The 18,243-nt window shown below is 40.3% G+C and overlaps 1 protein-coding gene across 6 annotated transcripts in view; it reads right to left on the bottom strand.

The window, feature by feature from the left end:
- Window positions 1-18,243, bottom strand: part of Pgant9 (polypeptide N-acetylgalactosaminyltransferase 9) — a 203,184-nt gene that overhangs the window by 135,382 nt on the left and 49,559 nt on the right. For 2 of the 6 annotated variants that reach the window (XM_034322723.2, XM_034322730.2), the window contains exon 2: window positions 6,157-6,227. The exons of the other annotated variants lie outside the window; for them this stretch is intronic. The gene's annotated coding sequence lies outside the window, so the exon portion shown is untranslated. The remainder of the gene's footprint in view (window positions 1-6,156; window positions 6,228-18,243) is intronic. 6 annotated transcript variants of the gene reach the window in all.

Raw genomic sequence — 18,243 nt, 5'->3', positions numbered from 1 at the left:
TCATCAATTTGTTGGGAAGTAATGGCTAAAAAAAATGTGAAGAGATGACTATATTTCAACAGAGAAATTTCAAAATATTTTGATTGAAAATCGTCCAAATTTTATTATAGAGGAATGGAAAAATTACCAAAAATTCTATAGAAAATAATGCTAAGATATAAATCTGGTGATCAATCTGTCTGAATGTATCTTCAACAATTCTAGTCGCAGAGCTTATTTAACAAACCTTCATTCCTGATCCAAAATTACCTGCTAAAAATACTTTCTGAAGCGGATCCAAAAGATGAATTAAGATCACTGTAGAACTGGTCTGTCTTGAACACAAACTCCTCAAGTTTTCCCACAAAACAGTGGAACATTCAGCAGCGGACTAACAATGCTATTTAAACAACGTAATTAGAACTAAAGCAACACACGGGAGGATATTAAATTAACTCGGAAAATCTGAACTACCTTGTTAATGAGAAGTAAACGAGTGAAACGTAGCTGTTGGGATTGAATTTGTTCGTGCATCAGTTACGATTTTTCTCTTTCAATGGTGGCCACGTCGAAATGGAAAAATAAGCGTAACAAATGAACAGAGACGCGGCAAGAAGGGGAAATAACAAAAACCCGAGACGAGATACGGAACAAGACGAATGAAACTCTGGCTACGTTAGAATATCCCGGAAATGAATGGTACGAGTGATGAATATGAAGTACGAACCAGCCTGATGTTTTAAGCCGGAACATCCGCTGAAAAACTTGCTATACATGGTAGGAAAAAATTTCGCTAAATGATGAGAAGCTTAGAAAAAATCATTTCTGTCTGCGGACCAAAATGGTAGGATCAATGGTGACCTACGAAACAAATATTACCAGGCGGTCCTTTCTAATTAAACACTAAACTCATCAATACACTAAACTTTGCCACTTAAAGCAAGAAGGATATTTGCTCCAAAATGTTAACACAGTTACATAGTTTAAACACGTGAGTCATTCCTCAGTCCACATGATGGACATTTCCCTTAAACGATCTTCAGATAATGGACCATCCTTCTCGAAAAGAAATTTCTCTCAACAATTTGCATTTCAATTGTCACGAGCTTAACCATTCGCTTCGGAAGCCAAATATCTTTACCTACTCTGATCTCACGGATCAAAGTTTCATCATGATGTAGGCATCGTGCCGCGCACGGCGACGCTCACTTTATATTAACCGTGGGTACGGGTGAACGTATCGCGAGCGAGTTCAATTTGCACACGTATTCCTGTCATCCTTTCGCTCGGCGAAGTAATACGTAATTTGCTTGATAGTCCCGGCACGCATCCCTTGTCGGATATGAAACTCCGTTCCTCCTTGTATCGCGACGCGTTCGGCAAGGGAGTTCGAGCGAAACAAAGGGTGTTACACGATGGTAGGCGTTATCCGTAAGACGTCGGGGGAACAGCTGCGGACGCGTACCTCGAGTGGAAAATCATTGAACTCCGTGTTCCAATTAATTCGAGTCAAAGGGAAACTTCGTTAATGAAAGATACTGGAAAAAATATCTTGAAGCAACGTCTCCTTAAATGAATCGAAATGTTGCATCTACCATTAACCATTGGTTATGCAAAATGGAACACGACCATTCTGATTCCCAGGAGAAGAGAAATTTGTAATTGAACCGGGAGTTACACAGCATATGGGCGCAGAAGCTATCGTTGCCAGGTTGCTTTGCAAGTGAAATCCGACTGACCATATCTACGGCCATTCGTCATGTTTTATCGCCTAACTTCCTACGTCAGAATTTTAAAATCACCTACCGTCGTTCCCTGACAAACCGTGTGCAATATTTCATCGCCTAGTGCGATCAACAAATTATCAGTTAAATTCTGGAATTTCTCAAATCACAGGCTTAAAAAAAAAATATTAAATAAAAATAAGGAGAAGCACCTTCTTGATTATATCAACCCTGTAGATATACATACACAGTCGGAACGCTGTATTATTCGCTATCTGCATTGGGGAAGCAAGCACAGACCGCCAAAGGTTAATTACTCGATTCCAATTAGTGCTAATAGTATTACGGATTGCGGCATCCCTTACGCGATAATGCTACCCGTAATAAGGTGAACCGATCGCAACCCCTTAATTAGTGGCGACGCACGTAACGGGTTAAGCGTATTGAGCGCATATCAAAACGCGTGTACCCGCTCATTGCCGGGGCTGGATTCGTCAAGCGGATACGAGCTTACCGCCTCTAATTGGTACATGTATCGTGTTAACATCTGTTCCACGGCTCGCCACCAGGAGCTACACGTTGCCGCGGACGTGGTCGAAGGTAGATTAACTAATTAGAATGGCGTACATCCGACGTGACCCAACGATTAAGATGGCACAGACGTCGGCTGGTGAACTTAAGCAGGATGTAATCGTCTTAGCTCCGTAACGACCATCGGGGACGAGCTTGCATTAATCTTCCAGCGTGTCTGGTGCTGCTTGATATGCGAGCATGGATCCTGCAGGACCCCGTGTCCGACCACCCCCGACCGGAGGTATCACCGCAAACTATGCATGGACAACGTGCGTCCTTCATCTCGCCCCGTTGCTGAGATTAACACGTTCTGGGGCCAGAATTGTGGTACAGACGCTCTCGGTTCCGGGTCGTTTCTTTTTATACAGTCCATCAAATTCACGTACGAAAATTTCACTTTTATGGCTATAATAGTATGTCATATATGGAAAATTGTCTTAGGTCATTCAAATTATTACTAAATACATTGATAAGATTTGTTACTATGAGCGATTAAGGGCCGGAGCCTACTCAAAAGACTTGTTTACAACTCTCCAAGCACCGCATTATCTGAGTTGAAAAGAAAAATTACAGATATTTGGGAAAATAACGAAGATATAAAAAGCATATGATAAAGCTGTCATCAAAGCAAAGGGTAGAAATACGAGATATTAACATGTAGCTAATAAATTATATCATTACAATTTGAACGGGCCTTTTAATTTTTCCAGAAAACATGAAAAATGCTGAAAATTTGTAGTGGTCCAGGGACTGTACATCCGGTTGAAAGAGCTTGTCGGATACGATGACCCAGTTTCACACTGTACCTCATCCTGCGATCATTTGTTCAATTCAGAAACAAATCCTTTAAATGCCATACCATCATCGAGCAATCCTGTTTCCATCCGTATCGCCGTCTTGAAACAAGGTATCGAATACAAAGGTGATACCAAGACATTTCTACCGGTAATAGAGGAAAGTCAGAAATTTATGGGACACGATGCAGCGGCTGTTTGGCCCCCCTGTCGTATTTTCGATACCATATTCGCGGTCGGGATGAAAAAGGAAACGCATAGCTAGCCAACGGACATGGTTCGAATACCAAACAAGCCTTCGACCACGCCGGGTTCCGTGAACTCTGATTTAAGGTCGCGCATTTCGCGCGAGTTTGTCGAACTCTCGCGTTTCAACAGATCGACGACTTTATGCATCGTCATTTCTTTCTCTCGGTTACTCGCCGTGATTGACGCCGATAATGAATACATAATTACGCGAGCGAAATAGCTTTTTAATGTTTCAATTGTAATCGTTCTGCCCATGGAATGTTTCAACTGAGAGAACAGTTAATCGCGATTATGTTCGACTGATTTATCGTCAGCTGAAAACAATAAATCACGAGGTTTGCGATACGAATGTAGCTGATCGTTGTATTTCCAATTTGCAGTTTTTATAAGAAGGTTTTAATAAGCGCGAAACGGTGATTTATAACGAAACTGGTGTTCGAGCATCCTGGTTCACAAGGCGAATATTCTTCAGGAAATACGCGAGAAACGAGGGTGGATACGTAATGTCGTCACGTACGTGAAAATGGCGAGAGGGTGGTTCCTGTTACACGACCCGTGGAATCATGTTCGTGAAAGCTTAACGATCATTACGAAGGATGAGCCATGTTGTAAAATGTATAGAGTCTATTTTAAAAATAAAATAATTTTACCTCTTCACAAAAAATGACATCATTTACCGATCAATATATCCCTTTTAAAAAAAAGAGTGACCCACTTTAACCACTCTTTGATCACATTACAGAACCCTTTGAACCTAAACGAACCGATACGGAACTTCACCCTCGAAATATTCTACAACCCCTAAATTAAAAAAAGAAGCAGGCAATCTGCCTATGGAACGCAACAGAACCGTGTCATGCTCCGAATATGCAAATGAAATAATAAGCGTGTCCCAAAGTTGGCTTTAACTCTAGGTGGTAGTGAAGTCGAAGCAAGGAAATTAAGGGGTTGAGGTCGCCGGGGGGAAGCGGGGGAAAGAGCAATGATAGGAAAACGATAGAGAGTGCAGAGAGTAGAGGTAGAAGCGTCTCGATTTACGTTTTACGAAGTTAATTGAATGGCTTCTCTCTCTCTCTCTCTCTTTCTCCATTGCACCCTTGTCGTAAGATCGCTTATAACGACAGGGGCGGAACGGAGCCTATGGAAGCGCAAAATGGTTATTATCTCCCACGCCGCAGACATAGCTGGCTGAGCTTCTGATTTACGACGTGCCCTCTCGACTTAATCCTCGCATCCTACCACTCGTTCCATCCCCGTTTTGGCGAACCACCATCGTTCGAATTGGTCGCCGACTTTTCAGCTCCCTTACGACCAGAATTAACACCAAGAACGCCTGTTTCGAATGCCAGCTACCGGAATCGATGCCTTTGGCTAAACCTTAACCGACCGTGAAACCGACCGATTGCACACCCGAGATTAATACCGACAGACGGATCGCGTTAATCCTGATACTATGTTGTGTCGTAATTTCATTTTCAACGGAGAGAAACGACGATGCGACGGTACCGATAACGTCGGTTAAATTGGAAGTCACGTTGTCGAGATAATCGAGAGATTATGCGGATTGGTCGAACGATCGTTTATCATACAATACTCTGGCGTATCTTGTGACGGGTCAATGGAACGTGTAAACGTTTGCGTTTTGACTAGCTCTTGTTGATGGGACATTCGGTGGACGTTTGATGTACATTCGGGTGAAATGTAGGTTTCTCTAAATTAAAGTGGAGGGAAACCCTAGGGACCCTAGAGAGAACCTTAATTCAAAATTTTCTATATTTGCAAATAAAGAATATAGACCAATTCTGATTTTAATATCTCTAAAATTAATATTTTGATTGACGAAGCTAATAATTTGCCTAAGTGAATATTCAATTGTCTAATTAAAAATTTACTGTCTTTACAAATAAAGAGTATAGACCAATTCTAATTTTAATATCTCTAAAGTTAAGAATATGATTGACGGAGCTAATAATTTACCTAAGTGAATATTCAACTGCCTAATTAAAAATTTGCTGTCTTTACAAATAAAGAATTTGGACCAATCCTAATTTTAATATCTTTAAAATTAAGATTTTGATTAACGAAGCTAATAATTTGTTAATAAAAATTCAAATTTTCGCGCATTTAGAATGCAAAAATTCCAAGTTATTCGATCGGCAACGACCTAGGAATTCACAGATCGAACGAACGCGAGGCAAGTTTTCTCCCTCGATACAAGAAACTTCGCCAGAGGATCAGCCGCGACTTAGCCAGCTCAAAAGTTGCAACTGCGATCGCAAAATTCTCCGGGAAAACTTGCGGGCTGTCTAACGAAATTTCTTGTACGGCTTGACAAATCGCGAGCATCCGGAACTCGTTTTTAAGGCTCATGAGTTTTTCCCGCTGGTGGCTCATCCGCACGAAACAAACCGCTCAATTTGTGGTCCGGCAACCGAACGAATGACCCCGGCCAACTTGCAGCCAGTTTACGTATCGATTCGAGACTTATCCCCCGAGTATCAAGAATCGAGTTTGTAAATAGCCTCATTTTTTACTGATCGATCGAAGCAATCGGTTAACTAGCGAAATTTTATCTAATTACACATCATTCACAATAAATGATATGTCCAAGTTCCGATGTGGTGTTGTATATATCTAGCCGTCTGATGGTTAATAAAATAATAATGAAGCTATGTTAGTAATGTCTAATAAAACTTTCAATCGTCTGGTCTGATTATGTCAGTAATAGGGAACTGCTAATAATAAGGTACATCAAAGGCAATAGCACTTTGTCGATATAGAAACAAATATTAGGTTACTGGAAAATCAACATTTTAAGTGTAAATTATTTGACTTACGATAAGTTGCAAGGGTAGAAACTAGTAGTCACCAACCGTGTCTCTGTACTCAAGGCAATTAGTCTCCATACCTGCAAACAGAAATATAGTTTTCTGTTAGTTCAATGTACGTCATGAAGGAATATTTATGCAGCTAAATTTTAATTCAAACTATTCTATATTCGAATAATCTCAGCTCTGGAATATGACAAAAATATCAATGTTAAATTATTCTGCTGATTGGCATAATTTTAGCGTTCCATCAATCGCCCCTTCAAGATATTTCAGACTTCGATGAAAATGTCAATCTAACAGCACCAAAGTGTCGTCCCAGAGATAATTATTCCTAGCTGGATTCTAAATCAAAGCCAAAATTTCAGACTATCAAATATCTGTGCTCCATTACTTCATCAATCCACGGATGTCGAAAGAAAAAAAGAAACAGGAACAGTAATCAAATTTACCGCATCTCCAAAGGAAACAGAAAGGGAAAAAAACACGGTAAAGGAAGGAAGGCAGGGTTTCGTGGTCGAAGCCCAGACCACTGTGGAAATTGAAGTCGGACACGAAAAAGGGAGCCGGGCTTTTATGTAGGCCACGAAGAGAGCAATAACAGTTTCTCCCGGGGAATACTTTACATCGACTCTGTGTACAGTGTCAGGGTGGTTTGATCCAAGGGAAAAGGGAGGATCCTTCTGCAACCCTCTGGGAGCTCGTGTATCGGATTTTCACAAACGAAACGAGCAATCTCGCGACTCAAGAATCCGGCCTTGAAGGATGACCGATCGACTGTGTCTGGCGTGGCTTTAAAGCTTCAACCCCAAGGAATGCCCTTGAGTGTTGCCGCGGATACCACTCCCAGAAGTGACTTCGACCCCGGAGAATCGATCCACGTCATTCCTCTCTTGCTTCTTTTTTTTCTTCTTCTATTTTGTTTTGCCTTTCTCCCGCCAACGGTTATCTCTGCTTCGAGAGGTTGCAGCTGCAACCCTCCACGGAATGTAATCCAATCGAGAGCAAAACGGAACATAGTTCTTTTACGGTGGCTCGATAGTAAAGAATACGAGCTGGGGCATGGGGAGCGTGTACAAAATGGTATATGTTATTCCAAGAAATACTGCTGGGATCGGGCAACACTTGCTCGAATCGATAGGGGTTGCGAAGAATCGAAAGAGGGTTGGTTAAGTTATAGTTGTCGTTAATTATCTCGTAACTTGGATTTGAAACGTTACTGTATTTCATACCGACTGAATAAAATATAATGCAATTTTTCAATTACAAGTTCTAGAGGGCTCAGGGGAAATTGGATGACTCCTAGTAAAATTTTGAGTGCTTCTAAAAATAATACGACATCATTCTAATACCTCGATAAATGTACAATCGATACTAAAAGGGTTTTTATTATAACGTTTCAAGACGATGGATGTTAAATTTCTATGTCGGCCACTTTTTCTGCACGATAACACTAATTAGGAAGGAATTAATTTACAAATTCTTTCCCTGAAGAAGACAGGACGCAACCGCAAATTCCTCGTCATCCCGGAAAAGTTGGTCTGCGAACTTACTGTGCGTCCAGCAGCGTTGCTCGCACGCCAAGAAATTCAAACGACCAAACTATGTCCCCTAGCTGGAACTTCCTTCCCTGTTAACGATCGCGGAACCCTTCTTCTCCGCCCTATCCATAAAGTTCACCCTTTGTTTTACAGTCGGATGGTACGTCGTTCGAAAGGTCACGGTACGTCCAGCAGAGATAAAGAAGAACGAATGGTGAACTGTTTCGCTTCGAGTGGTTCGAGGACGTGTCAACGGCGTGTATGTGTAACCACTTACCGGTGCAATCTGTATCGAGTGCAATTTCGTACGGTCGTATTTCTCTCGGCGCGCACGTGGTGTACGGACATTCGAGCGATGCGCCGACTTGTCACGCTTGTAACGTCAGCTCGTAATGTCCGCGATTTAATAACGAGTCCTGCTTTGGGGTATTGATCCCCGCGGGAACTGCCACCGCCGACAGTGAATGCATTAAACGTGTACTTGTTCCTTGACGCGATAATTAGATCATGTTAGAACGTGTACGTTAGAGAGAGAGCAGCTAATAATATATAAGTAATTGAATTTATCTACCGTCGCTTAGATATGGTAAATTTTATTTTGCAAGATCAATATTCATGGACAGTCAGAAGTGACAGATTTATTTAAGATGACATTTTCTATCGGGTAAAATTGTCAAACATGACATTTCTATCGATTGAACGTCAACGCTGATACAAGATATTCAGCAACAACACGGGTTAGACGAAACAAGCCACCACCATTTATACACATTAGCCAAACCGATGGATCGTCAGCCGGGAACAAATGTTACCTAGTCCAAGCAATGATTAATCGTAAACCGCGTCATAGGACGTGGTTAAGCGTGGTTAATCATCAACCGTGGGACCGGAGGATTCCCTCTGTGGACCATGTGACAGAACTATGGTGAACCACGATTGTTTGACAGATAGCCGCGTCAAAACAACCGCCGTGCTTGGCCCTTGTATTTGCAGTCCCGCGTGCACAGGCCACTGACACCTGTCGTAGCTCCTCGAGTCTCTGTCACTTGGACTAACCGTTCGAACAATAGGAACCCACCATCCCGTATTCGCCAACTCTCATACATCAGGAACTGACTGGGCTGAAGCAAGACTAGTACAATCCTATACGCGATAGGCTGATCGATCATTCATGTTAACCTCTTTGTAATATCCAGACATAGGGTAAAATTTGATAGAAATTTTATAATCTTAGAATTTTTCTATCAACTATTACCTAATATCCATATGTAATGAAAAATATTCAAACTATCCTTCTCAATTTCATAAACAGACTGTGCATATTTTTGAAAATACATATTAGGGTAAAATGTTGAAAACAGAATAGTTTGAGAGATATCTCAAATTAATTGGAGCGATGCACTTATTCGATGCACATGCACTTTTTTAAAAATCGAATTTTTGTACTTTTCTTTACGTAGGTCGATTCTTTTAGACATTCTGTATAAGAAAGTATTAGGGTGAAATGTTGAAAACAGAATAGTTTCCGAGATATCTCAATTTAAGTGGAGCGATGCACTTATCTGATGCACATGCACTTTTTTTTAAATCGAATTTTTGTACTTTTCTTTACGTAGGTCGATTCTTTTAGACATTCTGTATAAGAAAGTATTAGGGTGAAATGTTGAAAACAGAATAGTTTCCGAGATATCTCAAATTAAGTGACGCGATGCACTTATCCGATGCACATGCACTTTTTTCAAAAACGAATTTTTGAACTTTTTTTACGTAGATCGATTCTTTTAGACATTCTGTATCAGAAAGTATTAGGGTAAAATGTTGAGAACAGACTAGTTTCCGAGATATCTTAATTTAAGTGGAGCGATGCACTTACCCGATGCACATGCACTTTTTTTAAAAACGAATTTTTGAACTTTTTTTACGTAGATCGATTCTTTTAGACATTCTGTATAAGAAAGTATTAGGGTAAAATTTTGAAAACAGAATAGTTTCCGAGATATCTCAAATTAAGTGAAGCGATGCACTTACCCGATGCACATGCACTTTTTTTAAAAGCGAATTTTTGAACTTTTTTTTACGTAGATCGATTCTTTTAAACATTCTATATAAGAAAGTATTATAGTGAAATACCAAAAGCAGAATGGTTTCAGAGATATCAAAGACACATTTTATTTTAATCTGCCATAAACGTTTACATTTTACGCATAAAATTAACAGTAGAACCAATGGAATGTATTTGTATTTTATCTAGGTACTTTAAATATAGAAAAATGACAAAATTTACGACAATGGATGAAGCGATCGAAGCGTGTCAATCTGAACAGCTCGCAGCTAGAGGAACATGCATAGAGGAACAAGAAGCAACGAGCTGTGAAGTTATGCTAAGCGATAGAGACGAACGTGGCAATATCCTCTGTCGCGTGTTGTACCTAGCCCAGATTTGACCTAATCTTAACCCAAGCCTAACCTAACTCTATCTCGAACCTAACAGGGATCGCAAACTCTGAAACACTGACACCTGTCGCAGGGCTCCAGAGAATCCGTTAGCCTGAATAACCAAACAATAGGTTCTCGTGAGCTCGTACACGCACGCGGATCTGGATTAAACGCTGGATAACCGGCAAATTGCTCGATCAATATTTGCCGTCAGACATTATAGATATGGCAAAGAATTATTTGAATTATAATTCAGGATATAAGATTATCAAACGATAGATTATAATATTTAAATTGAATGAATCGTGCCTATTACATTAGGGATATGCAAATGTTTCTATCGACTATAAATGGAGACATAAGATATTTCAATAAAATTTAATATCAATTAAGAATTTCTCTAATGCTGTTAATCCATTAATTAATAACACGATTTTCTACTTCACTTCTGTCAAGAGTATCTCTAATCTTAAATAATGTTTGTTATCCCGATCATACAATGGAATTTCCGTCACAGATGCCCGATCAGAAATAAACAAGATCGATATTCAACGCCGGCTAAAATGCTAAACTGAACAAGCCTGGTAAAAGAGAAAGGGGATCGCGTGTTCTCCATTTCCGGATGTGACTTAAATCCCGAATAAAGGGCCGAGGATTATTCGATGCACGGGGCCACTTTGTGAACTAATCTGAATTCTGGAGTTATCCTAGCCTCCATTGCGGCACACTGGCGTATCAACAAAAGGACACGCCTGTGTTTGCTGAACAATGTCCACACCGTGATAGTCGAACGTTGGCCACGTTGAATAATTTTCGTTCAATCTATTCGCGTGTTTAGATCTCGATCGACGTATCTGCTCGCTCGACTGACCAGTTGAATAAAAAAAGAGAGAAGTGAATGTAAGACATGCGATTCGAAAATATACAGAATGTCCCCTCTGAGTATTGCCATTGAATATTGAGACTTTCCATGAACTTTGCAAAAATTATGTTAGATAAAAATTGAATTATATTTAAGTGGTAATTGATTTGCAAAAAATATAGATTTTAGCACGACCAAGATGTTAATTAATGAAATTCCTCACTGAATCAACGACTTGCTCTGCAGAAAATCAATCTTGATTCTCCGTTCGAAACAGCACTGGACACCAAGACCCTAAATTCGATTCAGATATGGCAATACGACCTCGAGCTGCACCACACACAATCATTACCAACGACAGATTCTAATTAATGGACACATCCGAATCGAATAACCGAATAATCGAGCGACCCGACACCGAAACGAGCATGTTGAACCTGTTAAAGACAAAGTTACGAGACGGGAACAAACACCATCTACTTTTCATACAATACGTTTGATACAAGATTCTTGCACTGAATAATATCAGAATTATTAGAATTATAAAATAATAGCTTGTAGGCATGTTTAGTGGAGGGCGAGAAGGTTTCGTCTCCCCGGACGCCTTTGGTTCGGGCCGGGGACCGCTAGGTGGCGGCGAGATGATCGATGATCAGTGTTCTCGCTAGTGGTCGCCCGGCATGAGTTCCAAAAAGCGGGATTATAGGCATCTCGGGCAGGGATCGTCTATTGACAGCCCCACTGACGATCCCGAGACGAAACGCCCTTTTTCTCCCCTCTCCTACAAGCTACAAAATGTGCATCCTGCGGCAGTGGATATAAATTAAAAAAAACCTGATGCGAGTAAAAGGGTTAATCCAGCGGTTATTTATTCCTGTTAGAACGAAATATTGAACAGATAGAAAGTAGAGCGTGTTCGATCGAATATTTCACCGCAAATGCTATTATCGAGGACCCGTATCGAAGGGTGCAATAACCCTTGACTTGGTTTACGGATGGATCCTTCCACTTTTAAAATACAGCGCGAAGGCAGTGCAATTATCGTTGAATCATCCTTCACCGGTGGTTACTCGGTAGCCGGATCTTTCAACGGGAGGGTTGCGGTTCATCGAATGAAGGATCGCAACGATCCCGTTCGTCGGATTTTCCCGTTTTCATCGAGTCGTGCTTGAAAATTACCAGTGCTTTTGATACGGTTTGCCGTGGCGATGTTGGCTGCTCAATTGAAAGCTATCCTCATCCACCACCCTCCAGATCAATCGATCGGATCTACCCTCGATAGAGCCAATAGCTCGTTGAAAATCGTTTCGACGCATCGATCCTCGCCCCGGTTTCCTGCTACACGAACACCAGCCTCGCGTTGACGGTTTATCGAGCAACTTTCATCGTTTATCCGTCGCTAAACAGTCAGCATTTGCGAATTTATTTATTCGACCAACGTGCACTGAAATTTCCATTTTGGTGTAATTGATCGTGACGCTGGTAAAAAAGAATTTACTTTGTTAATAATATTCTGGAACTTCCGTAACCCCTTTTTCGTTTTCAGACAAATTTTTAAGTCGCGATACGATAAATCATAGATAAATTTAAACTTAATTAGTATTACAGTGTAAGGCAAGGTATCGCGTAACCATCAGTGAAACCTCCACGTAATTTACATCTGTTAATCCTAGATTCCAAGCGAATCTTGTAACACGAAAGCCTTACGGATCGACAGCTAATCGCTTCGAGTGCGCAACGTTTATCTTTCTACGGGATCGCAATTAACAGCGATAAAAGGAAGATGCTCGGGTGAAGGCAGGATAATTTATGTCAACCAGTATAGACTAAGTAAATGACTTGAAATACCGGTGAGTCAAACTTAACCTTCCACCTCCAGCCTGTGAAAGGATGATTGCTGTTGCGATGCACATTTCCCGATCGCCTTGAGAACCGACCTTGATGTGCATCATTTTCAAACATGCCAAGTCAGACGTTCACTGAAGTGTCAGGTCACAGTTCGTTATTTTCTGTCTTTAAGCTGTTATTACAGGGTGGTTGCAAAGAAATACGATAAAAGCGATGGACTAATAAAATCATTCCTGTCACGAGTCACCGACCCTTTTTCATTTCAATCGTCCCTGTGTCCAGATGGGGCACAGAATGCAAAGTCAGGATAGAAAAGGAGGGAATTCAAAGGGAAGGTCCTTTATGAGGGTACAGCGATTTAGCAGGCGAAGGTATTCTACAGAAATTGATTTCTTTTCTGTGCTTGATGAATTTAAACCTAGCTTCAAAAATAAATCTGGGAATTATAAAAGAAGAGAATCGGTTTCATCTGCTAGTGATAGATAATTGAAGCAAGCTCGCAGGAAAATATAGTGCCTACTCTCCGCTATAAATACAAGAACAGCAAGGGTGGAAAATAATGTACAGTATCCAACCCTCGTCGAGGAAAAGATTGAAGCGTCGCTCGCGATCTCCGCGCGTTTTACGAGCACCGATTTATCGGGTTGGCCCTCCCTGTCCTCTCTATCTTTCCCGCCTTCCTGAAGCAGTCCATAAATTGCAGCGATGTACCGGAAGAAAAGGAATGAAAACGGGAGGGTGAAAGGAAGAAAAGAAGGGGTGAGAAAGGACGAGAAGGGGAACGATGGAGAGTTGCACAGATCAGGAAGAAGCGCACAGCTGAATGGAACCAGCCGTTCCCTCGCCCCCGTTTCTTAGTCGAAAGATCTATCCCGACCAAAATGCATCGAATGCGCGAGGTGCATCTCTCTTCTGTCATTCGCACCGTGAGATTCGCGAGCGCGTCCCTTATACGACGATACGTAAGGACTGTATTTCCGGTAGCCAGAAACCAGCCGAGCGTGTAAGTGTATCGCGAGCCTGCAATGGAAGCGTCGAGATTTCCTACTGATCATCGAAACGGAATATCCAATGCATTCCGTGAAATATTTCATTTCGATCAATCTTTTGGCTAAGGTAATGCTCGATCAAAGAGTACAATTATATTGTTGCAATCAAAGTGGTGAGTTAAAATCTAATTACAAATGGACGATAATTACCTCATCCCTAAAGATTTTCAGCCTGATGAAATATGTACAAAGAAGAAGGACGAGTTGACGGACAATAATTAAATCCGACCATCGCCAGAAATAGATACTCGTAATGTTTTATGAGTTTGTGAATAAAGGATGATTTAACAAATATGAAAAATTGATGAGTGGTAGATGGGCAAGCTAGAAATTCTTTTTTTAGATTTTTATAGAAAATTAATAATCTTAAGCAGAGGTACTTTCAGTTAAACGAAACGGTTTAGAGTCTAGATTGAAATTTATTTTTAAAAATATATTATGCATTATGCATATTGCATATTTCTCATACATATTCGGCTGACCAGCTACCACATTCAACATTCAGGCGATAAAACAATCGATAAATGAGTTATTAATACGGTGGTATATCAAACGATGCGAAACAATGAAATTATTCATGCAATTAAATTTGAATACGTATATTTTGAAATGATCGAATCGAACACAATCAAATTGTGTTAGAGTGAATTTATGGAAAGCAAGTTTTTCTCGCAATAGTTAATTAACAGTATAAAAATTTTTTGAAATGAATAATATCAAGAAATCTACGAAAATAATCTCATCGATGTTAAAACAACCCGATCGAGAAGAGTCATTCGAACACAATTCCTTTTTCTGAAACGATTCTGCTAGATTTTCCAGCACGCGCTTTTAGTTAAAACGGGAGGAAACGTGGCCCAATATCCAGCAGGATATCAGATCCTGCGTCCAGGATCACTTTATCATCCGAGTAAGTGTAGCAAACGGGTAAAGTTGAACGGATAACACGCTTCTTCGAGAAAATACAACGAGCAAGTCGAGAAGAAGAGGGTCAACGACGAAGAGGGCGGAAAGAAAGCGAGAAAAGTGGCGTATAAAGGACTCCATTTCCGTTTCACAGTCGTTCCGCTTTATTTCCACTATTCTGTTCGGCGCTACTCAAATGAAATCGCCAAAGTTAATTTCAACACCCAATCAAGGATTTTTACAGAGATTCACGACACGCGCATGTTTCATTAACGAATAATTAAATATTGTTACGTGGATTTATTGATAGTCTAATTTTGACAGAAACGTCCATTAGATTGTAACTTTAATATATATAACGATTCGATGCAGTTGCACCATTAGATTCTGGACGGTCTTTGAAACGGTGCAGAATTGTGCTCAATTCTCGATGCTCTAAAGAGATCGAAATAGATAAAGCACGGAAATGGAGGAACTAGGATTAAGCGATTTCGCGATGCTGAACGCGTCTGACCGACGCAATGCTTGTTCGACGTTGGATTTACCCGGGAACATTAACAGGGACCGATTAAATCGCCCAATGTACTGTATAAGCGAACGTTGCATCGGATACGTGAACTTGAAATTTGCATAGCACCAGATAATTCACTGTTTCTACGATTAAACCGGATATGTAATCAACTTTACAAGATTTATATTTTACAAAAACACTGAGTGGAGATTTTTGATTTTGTTTACCATTGAATTGAAATTTCATTAAACTAATTTTGATAAACGTGAAAATATTAAAAATTGCAGTAAGAGATATTTTAGTAAGTATTTCATACGATTAATCCAACTTTAAAGGGAGATTTATATTTGAAGAGGAGATTTTTAATTTTGCTTGCTGTTGGAAAATGTAGTAAAAATTATAAAAAATCTAAGCAGCCTTAAAACCTTTGGAATTTGTGTAGCACAAGAGAATTCATTGCCTGATAGGATTAACCTAGTTAGTGAACATAACTAACTTCGTGAAAAAAAGAATTTATATTTCAATAAATACTAGACTTCTGGAGACTTTGAATTTTGTCTGCCGTTCAATTTGCTAAAATTAATTTTACACCTTCGTTATTTTTCTAATCTTTCTTTCTTACGCAGTTAAATTATATCTTCTGGTTATTTGAATAACAAATTTTTTAAACTGAACTAATTGCAGAAGCTATCTCTCAGGTTTTTCTACATGAACGATTAAAATCACAAACAATATGTTAATAATAATAGGAAAAATGAGGAGATAAGTGTAATTACGATTCAAGAATATGTAAAGTGAGAAAAAACTACCCCTTTTATTACGTTATTCCGTGTCTCTCCTACCTAAAGCTAATGTTCAAAGCGGTTATCGTCGACATTAGCAATACCAACAAGACCAAACCGAGGAAATGCACATTTCGTTCCGGAATATGCAAATCGGTCACGTTCTAAACGCGAACGAGCAATTTAACCCTTTGACGAGGCAGTACTCTAAACTCAACCTCGCGAATACACCGAATATTTCTTTTCTTCGAAGCATGTGTTACAAATTTGTAACGCTTACATTTACAAATTGTTCCTTGTGTTAAGAAAGAAAAAACATACGTACACCTGAATTTATAAATAATTACTATAATTTCATTCAAACGCATTTATCGTTTGCAAAAAGGGTTAAAATGCATTTGAAACACCATAAAGTGCATGTGCAAGTGCAAGTCGAATGCAATACAGAAAAAAAATTTTTAAAAAAGTATGCACGCGACATGCTCACTTGTTGCACTTCAATAAGATTTAATGACATCCAAGTCATCGTTGTTAGTACATTAAATACACGTTAACTAATACGTACACTCCAGCACGAAAGCTTGATAAAAAAATCAGTTAAGTAATAAAAAAAGTTGTTACAGTTTTCAAAGCTTTAAGTATCAGTATAGACTCGATTCCACCCTCACTGCTAATCAAAAAACCAATTAAAAATAATTAAATATAAAATTGAAAAATAATCTACCAGACCAGCCAAAACCTTCATAAACAGCAACCACAGAATCGCATCAGTGATTCTGAATTTCACCCTTTAAAAAAGGGGTGTCTTCAAAAATTTTCATTCTCGAACCGTCCAAAAGTGAGAAGTGGCCAAAGAAGAGTGCCCTGTGCTTAAGAATTAAAAACGTTAAATCCATGCGAGTCGACAGGCGTTAAGGGTCTTTCCGGGTGGTGTTCTGGCGAGTTGGCCAGGAGAGGGGTAGAAGACGGCTCGGCGATGCAGAAGGAGCGCAGAAAGGGAGGGCAGAAAGCATGGTTACGAATTCACAATGGCATTGTGCAACTCTTCTGTCCCCCCCCTCGTCCCTTGACTCGCGATTTTCTCCTACGACCACCCTTCTTTCTCTCTCGTTTCATATCCTGTACACTCGCTCATTTTTCCTTCACTCTCATTTTCTCTCTCTCTCCGTTCCTCTTCGTTCGTCTATCTAGCTTCATCCACTTCACGGGTACTCGCCGCGAACGCCATTAATGGTTTCCGTTTCCGGTGTCTCAATCTCGCATTCTCCCCGCTTTGCAACTCCTTTCCACCCGGTTCCTGCGCTCGGATCTCCTATTCTTTCAAGCCTTTCTCTCGCTTTCGTGGAAAAGAAACGGAACACGCTTTGACGGACGAATCATCGTCTGCACGCGTAAACGTCTACGATGTGCGTGCCAGGGGTGAATTCGGCTGAGTTTAAACGGGTGTCGCGTAAATTGCAGCCAGCGATTTACTTGGATTGCCGTTACTTTGCGTCTGGAAACGTGTTTGCGATCGTTCGCGAGGCATAGCTGTCGAGCTGCCATTTAAACGACTACCAATAGATCAAAGTGGTTAAATGTTTACGTTGCACAAAAGACTAATAATATTTAATGATCCCCGGTAATTTCAAAGTCACTCGAGCGAAATCAGCTTAAGTGGAACACCCTTTACAATTCACCACCGAGATTCAAAATGAAAGGGTCCATTTCGCGACACGAGTAATTTTATTATTCGTAAAAAAGCCTTTCGCCTCTCCTATTGTCGGTGAATGAAGGAACTCTGTGAATTCCGGACAAGAAGCATCGCATAAATTGATACAAGGTAATGGACATAGCTTTCATTCGGCGAATCCTTTGACAGGATACGGTTGAAATAAAAAAGGAATACCGGTTAAATCTTTGATAATTCGGCTCGATGGCATTTCCACGCGAACGATTCTTCCAACGATCGTTCCCATTTCGACGGAACAGTAAAGTTGGATCCGAAATTCAGCGACGCGATGCGACTCGCGCCACCGACATAAATTCTTCGATCCTGCCGCTTCGAACGTACCAAGTCGCGTGATCGTTAAACCATTGAAATCCCTCTCGATTTATTATCCATGCGCTCATCGTCGATAACATAAACTCTCGTCCCGTTTCTTTCAGCCGCAACGATCGA

The sequence above is a fragment of the Osmia lignaria genome, chromosome 4 (genome assembly GCF_051020975.1).
Source record: "Osmia lignaria lignaria isolate PbOS001 chromosome 4, iyOsmLign1, whole genome shotgun sequence".
Lineage (NCBI taxonomy): Eukaryota > Metazoa > Arthropoda > Insecta > Hymenoptera > Megachilidae > Osmia > Osmia lignaria.
This window is presented reverse-complemented; position numbering and strand designations above follow the sequence as displayed.